Source organism: Ixodes scapularis, unplaced genomic scaffold, assembly GCF_016920785.2.
Source record: "Ixodes scapularis isolate PalLabHiFi unplaced genomic scaffold, ASM1692078v2 PGA_scaffold8__174_contigs__length_109621045, whole genome shotgun sequence".
Lineage (NCBI taxonomy): Eukaryota > Metazoa > Arthropoda > Arachnida > Ixodida > Ixodidae > Ixodes > Ixodes scapularis.
Genome location: NW_024609883.1, coordinates 10,485,424 through 10,499,765, shown reverse-complemented (window position 1 = coordinate 10,499,765; position 14,342 = coordinate 10,485,424). Strand labels below are relative to the sequence as shown.

General features: G+C 43.7%; 1 protein-coding gene across 4 annotated transcripts in view; it reads right to left on the bottom strand.

The window, feature by feature from the left end:
• LOC115322654 (histone-lysine N-methyltransferase SUV39H2) overlaps positions 1 to 14,342 on the bottom strand; it is a 193,703-nt gene that overhangs the window by 116,671 nt on the left and 62,690 nt on the right. The window lies entirely within an intron of this gene.

The following is a 14,342-nucleotide window of genomic DNA, read 5'->3' as shown; positions in this document are numbered from 1 at the left end:
CCTCAATCCTCCTTCAGCTTGCTGTGCCTGTCATTGTCGTTCCTGCACTGCCTTGGTGGTACACAAAGCCCGCAACAAAGAGCCTCAATTGTTCTCATTGCCGCCGAGCGCTGTCTAACAAAAGTCCCCTCTCCAAGAACGGTCGTCAATTGCACAAAAAACCGGCAATCGGCGGCTGCACGCTCTGCACTGCAACTGAATGCCTTTCTACGTCAAGGCTGCATCCAAGGCTCGGACATAAAGATGATATGCAGTTAAATTTGTTCCTTTCTCGCACTATTGTGGTGAGGCAGTAATAATATATTTTGAGTGAGCCACAAACAGCTTGACGCCCCCTTAGTGCTGCACTTATCAAAATGAAGCAGTATCTCGATTGTTTCGACACAATAAAATAAATAAAAACTTAGGACAAAACAATGATAGCAACAGACTTTCTCAATTTACACACTTCATAAAAAATATCTAGGCTAACATTTGCACAAATCTGTTCAAAACAATTATATGTCAATTGAAGATGTGTCATGAGTGCTGCATGATATATACAGCTGGTGAATCAATTATACTATTTTTGATCTTATACAGAAACATCAATCCACGGGCCGTTCCTCTGTTGTATGTGTCCCATTCCGTGAGGTCATAACAAGGTTTGACCTGTGATGCACACAATGTAATCTGAGTTGCTTAATTTTGATGCTGCAGAGACAAACTCGGTACGCAATTTGAGCCTAGAGAATGTAAACGTGCTTAACGTTTACAAATAAGGGCTCCGTCAAAACCAGTGCTCGAGCAAAACACGAAGTTTGTACCTCTTGTGGTCAAACACCGCGTTGTGACCCCGCTATTTCGCGCCTTGCCATCTCCTCTAAAGAAGTGCTCGTTCTTTCCTTCCTTGCCCCCTGTGCATTCTTCCACCACGTGTTTGAACACACCCTCTCAACACCTCCAAGACAATGAGGCTATACTGGTGAATTTCCAGTCACCCCCCCGGAGGCCGGAGTGGGGCACAGATTAAACACGAGTGCTACACCAATACGAGCGTTCTGGGACCAGCGTTCGTGCAAAAGTTTTTATACAAAAATCAAGGACTTGAATTTCGAGGGTATCGAAAAGAAAAATTTGAGGCAATGCAAAACAAAAGTGGCGATGACACGGGAGATGCTTTGGATTGGATTGAAGCACCCTTTAAAAAACGGGTGCCTCTTGCACGACGCAATCATGATGACGATTTACGCGAGTGTCGGCGGCTTCGCAATGAAAACTGCAAGATACAATCCTAGCCTGAATAAAGCTGTCAGATATGCTTTTCGTGCTTGGAGCAAAGCACTTAGAAAAAAAATGATGCATTTTCCAGTGGCCAGGGCTTGATGACAATGCATCTAGAAGCAGAAAAAAGTATGCCACCATGTTGGTTGCCAAAGCAACCGGGCAAGCGCTTTTCTCCCGCGATAATGTTGTGCACGTCTACACGCATCGCTGAGGCTCAGATGAGTCAAGAGAAGCAAAGCATCTCCCCAATCACGTAAATAAATGGTTCCAGAGAGAGCGCCCCACTCTTTCTTTTTGGTAATGTAATCCGACCGCCCGCACTCCAGAGTTTGTGCTTCCATGTATGCCTCCCGCAAGCGAACCTCTCAAACCGCCTTGATCTGCAGAAACAACTCAATTTCTGGATTTTCAAGAAATACAAGGATTGTTGCAACTTTCAAAAAGACTTAAAGGGGCACTGACACTCCAAAGGTTGTATTTTTTTTATTGTGTAAAACGATGCAAGTTGGTCATAGACACGCAAAAAAATACCACATCTCAAAAAAAAGAACTTTTCTGCGCACGTGTTTTTTTTTTTTTTTTTTTTTTCTCTATTGCTTCTCACCTCCTTCCTTCTGATTTCTGACGTCAAAATCATGAAACTTAGAAGCTTTGTAGCCAACATTTCTATAACATTTAAAAACGGCAATCGTAAAACATGCTTTTTAACGCAACCGTGAATGCCCTACGGCCCTTTTTGAAATACCGAAAATCGGAGTCTGCTGTGATGTCGCATCCTGAATTTTCATCCTCCCTCGGAAAACATGGCGACGCTCGACGCATGTAGCACGTAGAGGGTGATCGGTGAGTCGGACGAAGTGGTCTTTTTTAGGTGCCCGACGACCTCTCAGACTTCGAAAAGGAAATCGTCAAACGGTCAAAACAACTGGGTTTGGTGTCTGTGTATCATACTTTCGGTTGTGACTCCGTCGATTCAGCGTCTTCTGCGCACGCAGGAAACCAGTTCCCCGGTACGCCAGCGCCCTTCTCTTCCTCACCTCACCTCCTCGCTTCGGGTCGCGGAGACACGTTTCGGAGCGGACGCAAGAAACAAACTAGACTCACGGGACCCCTCATATTTGACGTCACTCCACTGGCGCGTTCGTGCGGGAACTTCAAATTCGGCATTTGGAAATTGCTTTTTTACTTCACAAATACTGAATTCCCATGTTTCGAATCCAGGCATCGTTTTCAATCGTTTCGCATAATAAAAAAAAAAGATTTTGATGTGTCAGTGTCCCTTTAAGGGCCCTTGAAAGGCTTTTATCAAAATCTCTGGTATTCCAGGTTTTCAAGAAGCTCCATGAGCCCTCGTGTTCGATCCGCAAGGATGTGAGATCCAGTCAAATGTTGATACAGCACTTGAGTGATGCCGCTCTGCTACAGAAGTGTGTTACGGAAAGTGTTTGAAGACAGCCACATTATATATTTTCTGTTAAAGGGGCCCTGCAATGACCTTTTTACTAATTTTTAATTTGCACCGAACCTGAGCGCACTGAACATAGTAACTTAGTGAAACTTTTCTTTTCTCGAAATTCCCTTTATTTTAGAAGTTATAGGCAAATTAAAATTACAAAAACAAGCAAAAAATAACCTCCCTCATGACGTCCTTGGTTGCTTGAGAGTGGCCGTGAACTAGAGGAGAAGTAGTGGGCTCATCGAGCGCTCACGGCTGCCGCACTCCGAGTCGACGGCGCGAGAGGGCGCCATTGAAGCGTGTTCGAGATAGGATGTATGCAGCGGGCAGCCAGAGCGGCTCTCATTGCATTTGCTGCGCGATTAAAGGCTAATTCGGCATGACACTTCATTGGCCAGAAACGACAGCAAACACGGGGTAAATATCAGTTTAGAATGGGAGCTACTTTGCGCTGCCACACCGCGAAACGGCCAAAACGCAAGACAAAGCTTCCCGCCGAAGGCCTTCGGAACGATCGGAGCCGGTCGGATGCTCCTGCCCAAAACGACCGCAGCGCCGCCGCGTACATCCGGGACCTTTCCGTGTCGGCGCCTGATCCCACTACTCTTTTCTAGTATGCGCCGCCTTTTCCACCGGTTGGTGGCGGGTATGTCGACGGGTCATTTCTTGTTTCCGTACTTTATAAACTGCATTTCTTTCTTTTTTTTCATCTATAATAGTGAACAAAAACTACTTTTATAAATAATTGAAACGGTTCGCGCCACTTATATTTTGTATTTCGACTAAAAAGAAGCTTTTAGCGGCTCTGACCAGTAGTAAGCCCAGGACCAAAGACGTCAGATTTTGCGCGCTTTTGGTACCGTGGGTTGCCCTCGTCGGTGGACGAGGTTTCCGCGTCGTCCGGTTAAAATATGACGCACTGATATTTAGTTACTCTCTCCATGCCTGCTGGCTTGCCTGAATCCCAAGAGACGTGGAAACCGCAAAAAAGGTGGACGCTTAAATATGATTGCAGGGCCCCTTTAAGAAATTTTAAAAATACTCATGGGTTCACTTTAGTTTTCTGATGCTATGTGGTGCACGGACACCCTTCAGGACTAATTCTTGCTGGTAGCTTAAAGGCCTGTGTTTAATTTTAGCTGCACTCTGGAACATTTTAAAGTTTAGTTGAATTATAAAATACTATAGTCAGTCGCAAGCTAAGAAAAAACCGGAAATGCCTCTCAAAGATAGATGCTCCGAGAAACGCCAGCCAATCGTTTTCATGACGTCACGATTCCGTCCACCAATCGCGATCCTTTTGAAAAAAAAAAAGCTCAACATGGCTGCTGGCCTTAGCAACGCAACGCTAGTTTCTTGTGACAATTATTCTGCTTTTTTGCATCGTGTTTTACGTGCCCGAGGTTACGCCACGAAATCTTAATGGTATCGGCTTGCGTTTGCAGTAGTTTTTGCGCGACAACGTGAGAATCTAGCGACGCTATCGCCAACAAAAATTTCGAAGCAGGCGCGAGGCCTACCACTGCTGAGAGGTATGTTAGACGGTGTTAGACAGTATCTTGGACAGAAAATGAATTGGGAAGACGGTACATTGGACATGACTTTCTTTCTTTACTAAACAGCTATTTTGTTGACAAAAACATATTCTAACTTATTTAAATGTCCTGAATGAATTAAATAAATATTGTAGTAGTTTAAGACATGTTTCCTGGAGGAAGAAAAAGCAACGTTGCTAGTGAACTACTTTCTCGACGGCGCAGGCACTTCAGATGGGTGCAATGCGCTTGTGGGTGGAGCTAAAAGATTGTTCTCAGGTTGCATCCCACTATAGTGTTGCATCAACATTGAAGTTTTCTAATAGTAGTTTAGAATAATATGCTATTCAATATATGCGTCGAGGTAAAATGCGTTATTCATACTTATCGAAGTGCCGATCGCGGTGAGTCAGCCCTGTTGAGTGCACTTCTCACTGAGCATATGTGCACTGCAGGAAAGCAATGCCTGCGAAGACCACGAACTCCGCGGGTATTGCTTGCTGCCAGTGCACAGGTGCTCAATAAGAAGGGTACTCAACGGACCTAGTTCTACGGGTATTGCTTTCCCGCAGTGCACAGGTGCTCGGCGAGAAGCGCATTCAATAGGACTAACCCGCTGCAATTATGCAAGTTTACCGTATCTGCATAAATAAAACGCAAGTGTTTTTTTCGAAATTACGTGCTCCAAAATGCACCTCGCGTTACATTCGGAATCGAATTCAGCCATGAGGTGCACAAGTTTGGAGAAAGCCATCCCTCCGGCTCAATGGAGGAGATCGGGTGGGAAAAGAAGTGGGGTTGTGGGGGGGAATTCAATGGCTATTGGGCATCGTGAAGGGGGGAATAAAAAACATAAAAAGCATTTTTATCGCTTTTGTGTTAGTACAACGCATGCCGAAAGCATGCTGCAGAAATGCAGCGAAAATGCAGGAATATGGGCACTGGCCAATTCAAGCCAAGTCCAAGTCAAGTCAACACAAGCCAAGCCAAGACCATCGACAGTGTTTACGCAATCGTGCAACACGAGGTGTTTGTTTATGCGGAGGGACCAGAACAAGAACAAGTGTGATTGTATATGAGGTTCAGCAGTCTTTTTCCTGCCTGCGCACTTTTTACTTTCTGCTCCAGAGTGGTCTGGTGTTTGTGCTTCTGCTTCGTGCCTTGCTTTGCTTGTGAGCTGCGGAGGAGCTCACACCAAAGAAAAAGGAACTACCAGACAAGCAGTGGTCAAGTGGATTGTAAACAGAAGGACCTGAGCAGTGAGGATGAGTGCAGTCAAAACATAAACTGATATTTCTTCTATTTCCATTGCCTTTTCACATCTTACAGACCCTGAGATGGGAAACAAGATGCCGATTCATTACCAGCTCACCTGCACTCTATCACTGTTACAAGCCTTTTCACTTCTGCTATGCCCCCGAGTGTGGTAAATTTATGTGGCCTCGACTCGTGTTAAAATAGTAACATATTTTTTCTTTTTACATTCAAGGTCGCGTTAAATTCGTGCAAATATGGTATGTTAGGCAGCGATGTCTTGACAACCTGCGTTCAATATTCGGGTTTTGTTTTTGTCAAGTTTAAAATAGAAGCAAGATATATTTGCATAAACAGTGATGGAAGCATCATTTGACCCTTAGAAGCAGGTTCTGCAACTGGAAAAATATTGGTTTGGAACAGCCACTGACGCTTTTGGAGCAGATGCCACCATCTGTTAGCACATCACTTGAAAATGAAAAAAAAAAGTGATTCCATCAGTGAACGTATTAATCTTTGATAATGACTGGGTGCTCCTCTTTGATAATGGAGCATATTACTTAATACCTATTGTAATATGAATAAAAAGGGCAGAAAAGAAACTCTGAGCTTTCTTTTAAAAAATGAGGCCCTGGTCAGAATAGATTCCATTTACAATGGGTATTAAAAAATGGTTGAAAAAGGAATCATACCCCAACACTTTGGTTGGAATAAAACCTCACTCCTTTCCCCCTTTTACATTCAGTAGTTGATCTAGGCTGTAAATATAATTTCTGTAAAATGCCAGCAAAAACCAGCATATCTGCTAAAATATCCATCAATAAAAATGCATACCCCAAGTTTTACGAACCTATCAATCTCAAGACTTTAATATCATAAACTGCAAAAGCACCCACCCACAAATACTATGACAGCCTATACTTGTCCTTTGAATGCGACACTGCTCTTTAGCGACATTCGAACCAGAGTTGAGTCAATGTTTGCTGCTCTTTCTATCAATGGCTGCATGAAAATGACCTTGACTACCATATTTCTTCAAATTTAGACTTGTTTTTTTCTTTTTTCGGCACAGATTTTTAAAATTAGAAGTCTGCCTACAATGGAGACCGAAGAAGGTAGACCCATAATAGTACTGAGCATAATTTCCACACCTGTCGCACCAGCCCAGGTGCTTCCCCATGTCAGCTGCTGCTCCTAGAACCCAGGTGCAAAGCGGTGAAGCTTGACGCACGCGCTCTGGTGAGAGGCGGTGAAGGCTGACGCGAGCGGGGCAAGAACCACAATACTTTGTAGCCAAGGCACGTGTGGAAGACATGAGGAAGACATGATAATCAAGTGATCTCACAAAGAGAACAAGCCCTTGGTTCTTTCTAATAGTATCTGCCATCCTAGTACTTTGCAAAGTTTTCTCGCAACTTTTAGCTCTTGACAATGCCCACATCGTATAGAAATTTAGACAATGTTGGTGATCAACTGGGCAACGCATCAACTGGACAGCGTGGATGACAAGAAATCTTTGTTTCACCCGCAGTCAACGCACAGCCGATGCTACGAGCTGGTTGCCAACCAGGCAGCGTCAAAGCGCAACATTTTGGTATTTGTCATCGTTCTATATCTGTTCTTTTATGGGCTAGGCCAATCAAATGCAGCATATGTTCCCTGACTTCCGGTTTTAGTATGTGTTCTTGGTTGCATGTGTTTAATCCTTCGACTGCGCTCTGACCTAAAATGAGACCTTACGGTAAGAGACACGCTGTAAAATATGTCCCATTTGAATTTCCCTGTATACTTCTCTCAACATTAAGGTCTTATTGAAGCTCACTTGGTGCAAGTGTCTTATTTTTTTTAAGCTCACTTAAGGGGGGACACGGGCTAGAGGTTGAACTTCTGAACTACTCAAGTGATGGGGATGAAATTTGCAGGGGAGATTTAACTTCAGATGTAGGTGCACTGTGCAAACTTTCAGCCTCTCTAGCACAACTTTACATAACTGCATAAGAAGATGTGCCACTCTTCGTTAAGAAATCTATGATATGCAAATGAAGCTATTAAGCATCATTTTAACTGCTTGAATATAAAGTTTGGAATGTAGGACTTCGGGCTATCTCGTTTTTATAACTCAAGTATAAATATTTCAGGAAGAGTGATTACCTCAAAATATAAGATGCATATCTGTCCTATATCAATTTTTAAAAACATTGTTTCTTCTCAATGAGGTTTTTAACTTAAAACAAAATAAAGTAGATAGCCCGATTCTCCAGTAAATTTCAGTTTAGAAACATCTTGATTGTGATATCAGAAAAATTTTAACTTCGATCAAAAGATTCCTTTGTATGAAATTTGCAGCAAAAAGTGGAACTGAGAAAAATGCATTCAGACATTGAACTCCTTTACTTTGTTACTGCCTCACAATGTGTTGAAAATATTTTATATCAACATAACTATTCGGCGCATTGCTATAAAATTTAGTGTAAGGGTGTATAATTAGTTTCTAAAACCAAAAACATAAAAATTTAAAAACATAATTTTTTCGAAAAATTTGAAAACTTAGGCCCATGTCCCCCCTTAAAGCAAGTGTGGCACGATTTTTAGAAAAAATGGCATTTTGGAGCAAGAGACGGCGGACTTTGGTTCATGGCGCAATTTGGTGCATATAGTGCAGCACTTCCATCACTGCATGTAGCAAACAGATCTATAAATCCCCTCAATTAGGATAGCTGTGACAAAATCTGTCATTTACATGCCACACCTCATATTATTATATATTACAATTAACTGAGCTTAGAAGTGGACAAGTGAAAGTTTGGGCATCTTTATTTGAGCCTACTGCACCCAAGTGAAAAGCACAGAAAAACTACTTCCATATCCAATTAGAAAATATTTGGTCAAAAGCACTATTCTCTGCAAACTCAAAACCCACTACATGCACATGCCTACTAACTAGGCTTCTCAATTATTCTACCGTATTTACTAGCACAATGAACGCACTCGTGTAATGAATGCACCCCCAAAGTCGGCTCTCAAAATTTCGACTTTTTTTTTTTCACTCGCGTAATAAACGCATTCCCAACTCGGACGTCAAAATTCTGACCCCCTCCCTCCACGCGCGCGAAATGAATGCACTTTTCTATCCTGGTGCAGCGAGGTCGCGAATGCATGGGCAGCGTGGGCGAACAAAACGCCTTGCAAAAGGCGTTAAAAAAAAATTCGAAAAGATCAAACGGAAGCAAGAAAAAAGAACATGGAGAGGAGCTTTTTTTTTTTTTTTTGCAGGGCGCAGTCTGGATTTTGGGTTCGCGCGCCGCTGCGCGCAAGGAGGTAAGAAAGAGAAGCGCTCTAAGCGAACGAAACAGCTTGCCAAACGCGGCAAAATGAAAAAAAAAAAAAAAACCCACGGAACTGAGAAAAAAAGCAAAAGAAAAAGCTAAGCTTTTTTTTTTTCTTTTTTTTTGCACAGCACAGTTTGGTTACCAGGGATTGTGCGTCGCACGCCGTGCGCAAGGAGATAAGAAAGATAAGCGGAGAACCCTCGCCTAAGCAACGCCTAAGCAAACAAGACAGCTTGCGAAAAGCGGCAAAAAACAAAAAACCAAAATACTAAAAAAAAAAAAAAAAATTAGTTTTTTTTTTTTTTTTGCACAGCTTAGTTTGGTCACGGGGTCGGGCGGCCGCGCGCAAAGAGATAAGAAGTTTGATTTTTCAGGATAAAAGGTCAGTTCATTATGCGAGTAAATACGGACGCAAACATTTTACTTCGCGTAATGAACGCCCCCCCCCCTAACTTTGCATCGATTTTCCGGAAAAAAAGTGTGTTCATTTTGCGAGTAAATACGGTATATCATTTATGGCAAATGAAACGGGTTCTTCACCCGAGATCCGATAATCTAGAGGAAATGGCACTCACACGTGCTAATTTCGTTTATCTATACTTTGTCTCAGCATAACTTGTCAAAGAGCCCGTTGGTGCCAATCGGAGAGGCGAAGCCTGTGAACGCCCTTGCCAAAGGTGGAGGGGCGAGAGCGTAACCCAAGCAGTTGGAGAAGAGGGGAAGGAGGAATACCAAGAACATTTTGTTTGTCTCAGACGACGCTCTTCACCCCCACAAGATTAGCCCGTCACTCAAAATTCGTACAACTTCCCCTTTCCGTGGCTTTGACAGCACTGCACTCAACTAGTGTCATAGAGTAGAGTCAAAAGTCTCCCTCTGACGCACCGACTGACTCACAGGGAATGTAGCCTTCACTGTTTCCCACGTTACGGTCACAGAAAGTATAGATTTCAAAAACTTGCGTTGCGATTCTTCACATCTGCAGTGTATCAGAGCATTTCTAATGAACTTTTATAGCGTCAGTGTTCTACATCACCTTTCTAAAGCAAAAATAAAGTTCCGCAATCTGCCGAAAGTGTGCTACGATCATTATCAATGTGTGCTAAGGAACGTGCCAGGAAGAAAGTGCTTTCTTTCATTGTCCAGGATTGGTATGTGAAAAAGTGTCACGTGCTGCGGGCGTCACTCCTCTGCAGTGCGCTTGTGCGACAGAGGAAGCCCATTCATGGGGCTGGGATGTAGCTTATTGCAATAAACCTAAAAAATTAAATCGCATAAAGTTTTAATACAACTCCATAATTGGTTTGGAGGTCAAATCAAACGCTCAATTTTTAAAAAATATTTTCGAAGATTTAATATTTGTGGATGCCAAATTGCATGAGGCTAATTAAAAGCACATACAATACCAAATGTGGCAATCTAACAGCTTCATTTTGCCTAATTTATGCAGCTTGAGTCTATAAATAATAATCCCCAGGTTCATCGCCACATCATGAAGAAATCCCACTGTCTGACAGTTCTTTATGATAGTTTAATGGCGACTACTGAATGGCTGGACAACCACAAAACGTGCTGCGCGCTTCATCGTCGTTGTCTTTCTAGCTGTTGCTGTTGAAGTTTAGATAGCCAAAACTGAGAAAGACAAAAAGAACAGATCTGAGGGGCTGCATGAGAGCAATGTATTCAGCATGTGATCAGGAATCCCAGGTGGAATGCATATTTCCAGACTCTGCCAAAGCATTTGACACGGCATTGCAGTGACTTTTATTGCTAGAGTTAAGTAAACTTAACATTGACTCTAACGTGTTTAACTGGTTAATATCATTTTCAGCGAATCACTCATAATTTGTAGAGTGTAATGGTACTAACTCCTCCTCTGTACCCGTTTCTACCAGAGTACCCAGGGGTTCGTTCTGGGACCTCTACTTTTTTGTAATGACCTGCAAGCAGTGACTCCTTTTTCAATCACTCTTTGCTGACAAACGCGCTATTTATTAAAGTAATACCTAATGACTCTGACTCACAGAAACTACAATATGACCTAGATTCCATACTACACTGGTGTCAACTCTGGTGAATGGCACTCATTAACAAATGCAAAATAATGCACATAACACGTAAAGCCAACTTCAACTTTGCTTGTATTGTAACGTAACTTTTCCTGCACAGTGCAGCTCTTTGGGCAAGTGTAAAGGAAAGGCATTGTGCCCATGCACGTTTGTGCCCCTGACGCTGACCGGGAGGCACGGTGTTATGGTATTAAAAAATTACAGGAGTACACTTAAGACTGCTTATGTGTAGAAAGGCAAAAGCATCATTTGCCTCGAGATCGAACAGTCACGACCGTCTGCCCAATGTTGGAAACCCTGCTAGTGTGAATAGTGCCGCACATCGTCTGCTCTCGGCACATGTTGAAACATAGATCCTCACGACGACGAAGGCTGGTTTTCGGGTTAACTGCGCTGTTTACGTTGTGAATGCTTGTTTCTTGAAAAAGATTGTATCATTCAATGATAGTAGAAACACGCGAAGGCAAGGAATGCCAAGCCGAATGCTTATATAATGTTGCTACTACTGTGGTTGTTGTCATGATGTGGGTATTCGTTTCAGTTTCAGTGCCGTTATATACTATTATGCAGTACATTGCTGACGAAAAGCGGTGTTTTGTCGAATGCGAACAAATTGTGAATGCCGGGCAGACTATTGAGTGCAGCGTTGTGACCCTCACGACCCCGTCGACGAGCATACACGTACAGATTTATGTACTGCAGTTTCGGCTCTCAGCAAAAATCTCCACACTGTGGATCTGAATTTCACGAACAGCCCCACGACTGATGAACTTTCGTGGACTCGCCCTGCCGAATAACTATCGTTTGTAACTCCAACGCCAGATACGTCTTTGAAAGAATCACATGATTCGTCCTCCTGATCGTTTTAAACGCTGCATACGTAAAACCCTTTATTTCTGCGATCCCAATTATTCGCATATTAGGCATAGGAACCTATTCATGGCCGCTAACTCTTGCGAATTCTAAAGACTTGAATTTTGGCTGTAAACCAAGAGAGCTCTTCACGTGCCTTTATTTTTCGATAATTTTGTAATTTTCAAAAATATGGGGCTCGCAGATTTTTGCAGTAGGTGGTGCAGTCACTCCGGAAAAAGAATGGCTCCAGCTTCGTACGATGTACCTATGTCCTTTAGTGAGCTGTTAACCTTAGATGTAATCATGCCGTTTTCATGTAGAGTGATTTGCTGTTGAATATTTGTTTTGAAAGCGAAGTGGCACGAAACCTTTGTCACGCGGAGAGTAAGCAAAAATCATTGAGTGTAAAGAATTAATTGATTAGGCTCGATAGTCCCAGTTGCTCCTTCGATAGATTGACCAGTTGCCATCAGCCCTATTTACCGCATACTTCCTACCGAACTTCAAGAAAATTGATCAGATGCGCCCGACACACATGCAGGCACTGAGCGAGTCACTTCCGCTGCAGTCGATGCCTCCTTCAGTGTGGCATTGTGTAGGGGGCTTATAGGCATGACAATTCTGCAGTGTTTCAAAAGTCGGACTTTCATGCAGTAATAAGTTTGTGGCACTCCCATCCTCTCCAAAAACACCGTATCGGGAGAACCCACACTGAGGCGATCACACTGCCCAGTAGCAAGCGAGTATCAACGCGCACGCTTTATGCATACTATACTTTGGGCCACTCATGACACTTATGTAAACAGTTTTATTTCTCCATTTACATTGGTTGTCATGCATCGCTGGTTTGGAGTCTTCGACAATGAAATGTTTAGAACAAACCATCGCATGAATCAGATCTGAACTTCGAGAGCCACTCTTTCCTCAGTGCGCCGGCCGCTGGATATCGGTGAAAACTGACCCCATCTCAGTGCAGTAGGTATTGCACTGAGGCAATGAACAGTACTAGATCATCTTCTGCTGAAATCGCTTTCACAATGACACTGTATGAGGCAATAAATGCGATATTCTGCAAGTTCTTGGCCGCGACCGCAGATAGGCAATGGGGCAGCCATCTTCCTATTCACACATTGATGATGATGATGATAGCGCGACAGTAGCGCCACCTTTAGATCAATCTCAAGGCGAATAGTCTTGATTGAAGGAGAAATGTTTTCGAGTAATGTTACTACACATATTAAAGTTTAGGACAACATCCCTGGCTCGCCCCTGGCTCATATGACACCAAGCTGTGCCTGTTTAGCTGCAACACTGCAACATTGTCTGTCCCTATAATGAAGGATCTGGGTCGTTGCACAGGACTGAGGACCGTTGCTGGCACTCGTTCTGGTTGTACCAAGACACGGGTAACATCTTCAAGTGGGAAGTTCCTAACGCGGTGTCGGCAGTTGAAGTCTGATGCTTGTCGTCTTTTGTATCGGGCGTCTCTGCTGGCTGCTTCCTTGTGCACCTGGCTGGATGGCTGCATCAGTCGATTGTCCTTGGGCAGCCGAGTCCTAAGCCATCTGCTCATCAGCAACTGTGCAGGTTGAAACCTGTGGGGCCGGGTGTGTGTCGGAGGGTTGAGGGTTGCAAGGTATGGGTCCTTCCCCTTGCGTTCCAGTCCCTTGACTGTGCGTGCCATATGCTCTACTTCCCGATTTGGTTGCAGAAAGTTAGGGCTGCTGGTCGTGTGCAAGACATTGTATGGTATCGTGAGGCTTGTGGGCTTTCTGGACTGAAAGGGTGGTCCGTTGTACGATCGAAGTCTTTTTGGGATGCCGTGCCTTGCAGAAACGCTCTTCATCACTTCAACCGTTGCACAAGCTGTGGCGCCTGGAGGCTGATCGTTTCTGGATAGTGAAAGTAGTAGTCAACTATTAGAAGTCAAGTCTTCGAGGAGAAAAAAATCACTGCCAAGTACTTCCAGGGACGGCTAGGAAGCGGCGTGCTGCAAAGTGGCTCTGCAAGATTGGTCTGGTAGAAAGTTCACTGCTCGCATGTTGAGATGAGAGAGTCAATTTCGTTGCTACTTGGCCACCGCACTCACTTGCCGGCCCGGTATTTGCATCTGTTGACAAAGACCTGTTCTCCGGAGACCTTGTGTCCAAATGAACAGACAAACATTTTGATGCCCTCCATGAGTCAGTGTCAGAGCTGTCGAGCACAAGGATGCAGGAACAACGAGGCAGGAGCCTTTCAGCAAAAAGCCTTTGCAGACTTAGAACTCATTCAGGGCACTGGAGAATCTTGTCAGATGCAAGAAAAGCTTAGATTTGTTCCGAAAACAATTCTGGCACAGAGAAATCAATGCACTGATTTCTCTATCAGTTGCTTGGGCCTTCTTGACATCTTCCATCCGCAATGAAGCTGTTTCTGATGAGCGGCAGCAAAGAGTTTGATTGTGTCCAAGGGCTCAGATACGACTGGCTCCTGTAGGGACACGAAACAAGGTGTCGGATGTGGCAAGAAGCGTACCTGGAACATTCAGCATTCTGAAACGGTACTACATCACTTTCAGCTGGAGCCATTGATTGCG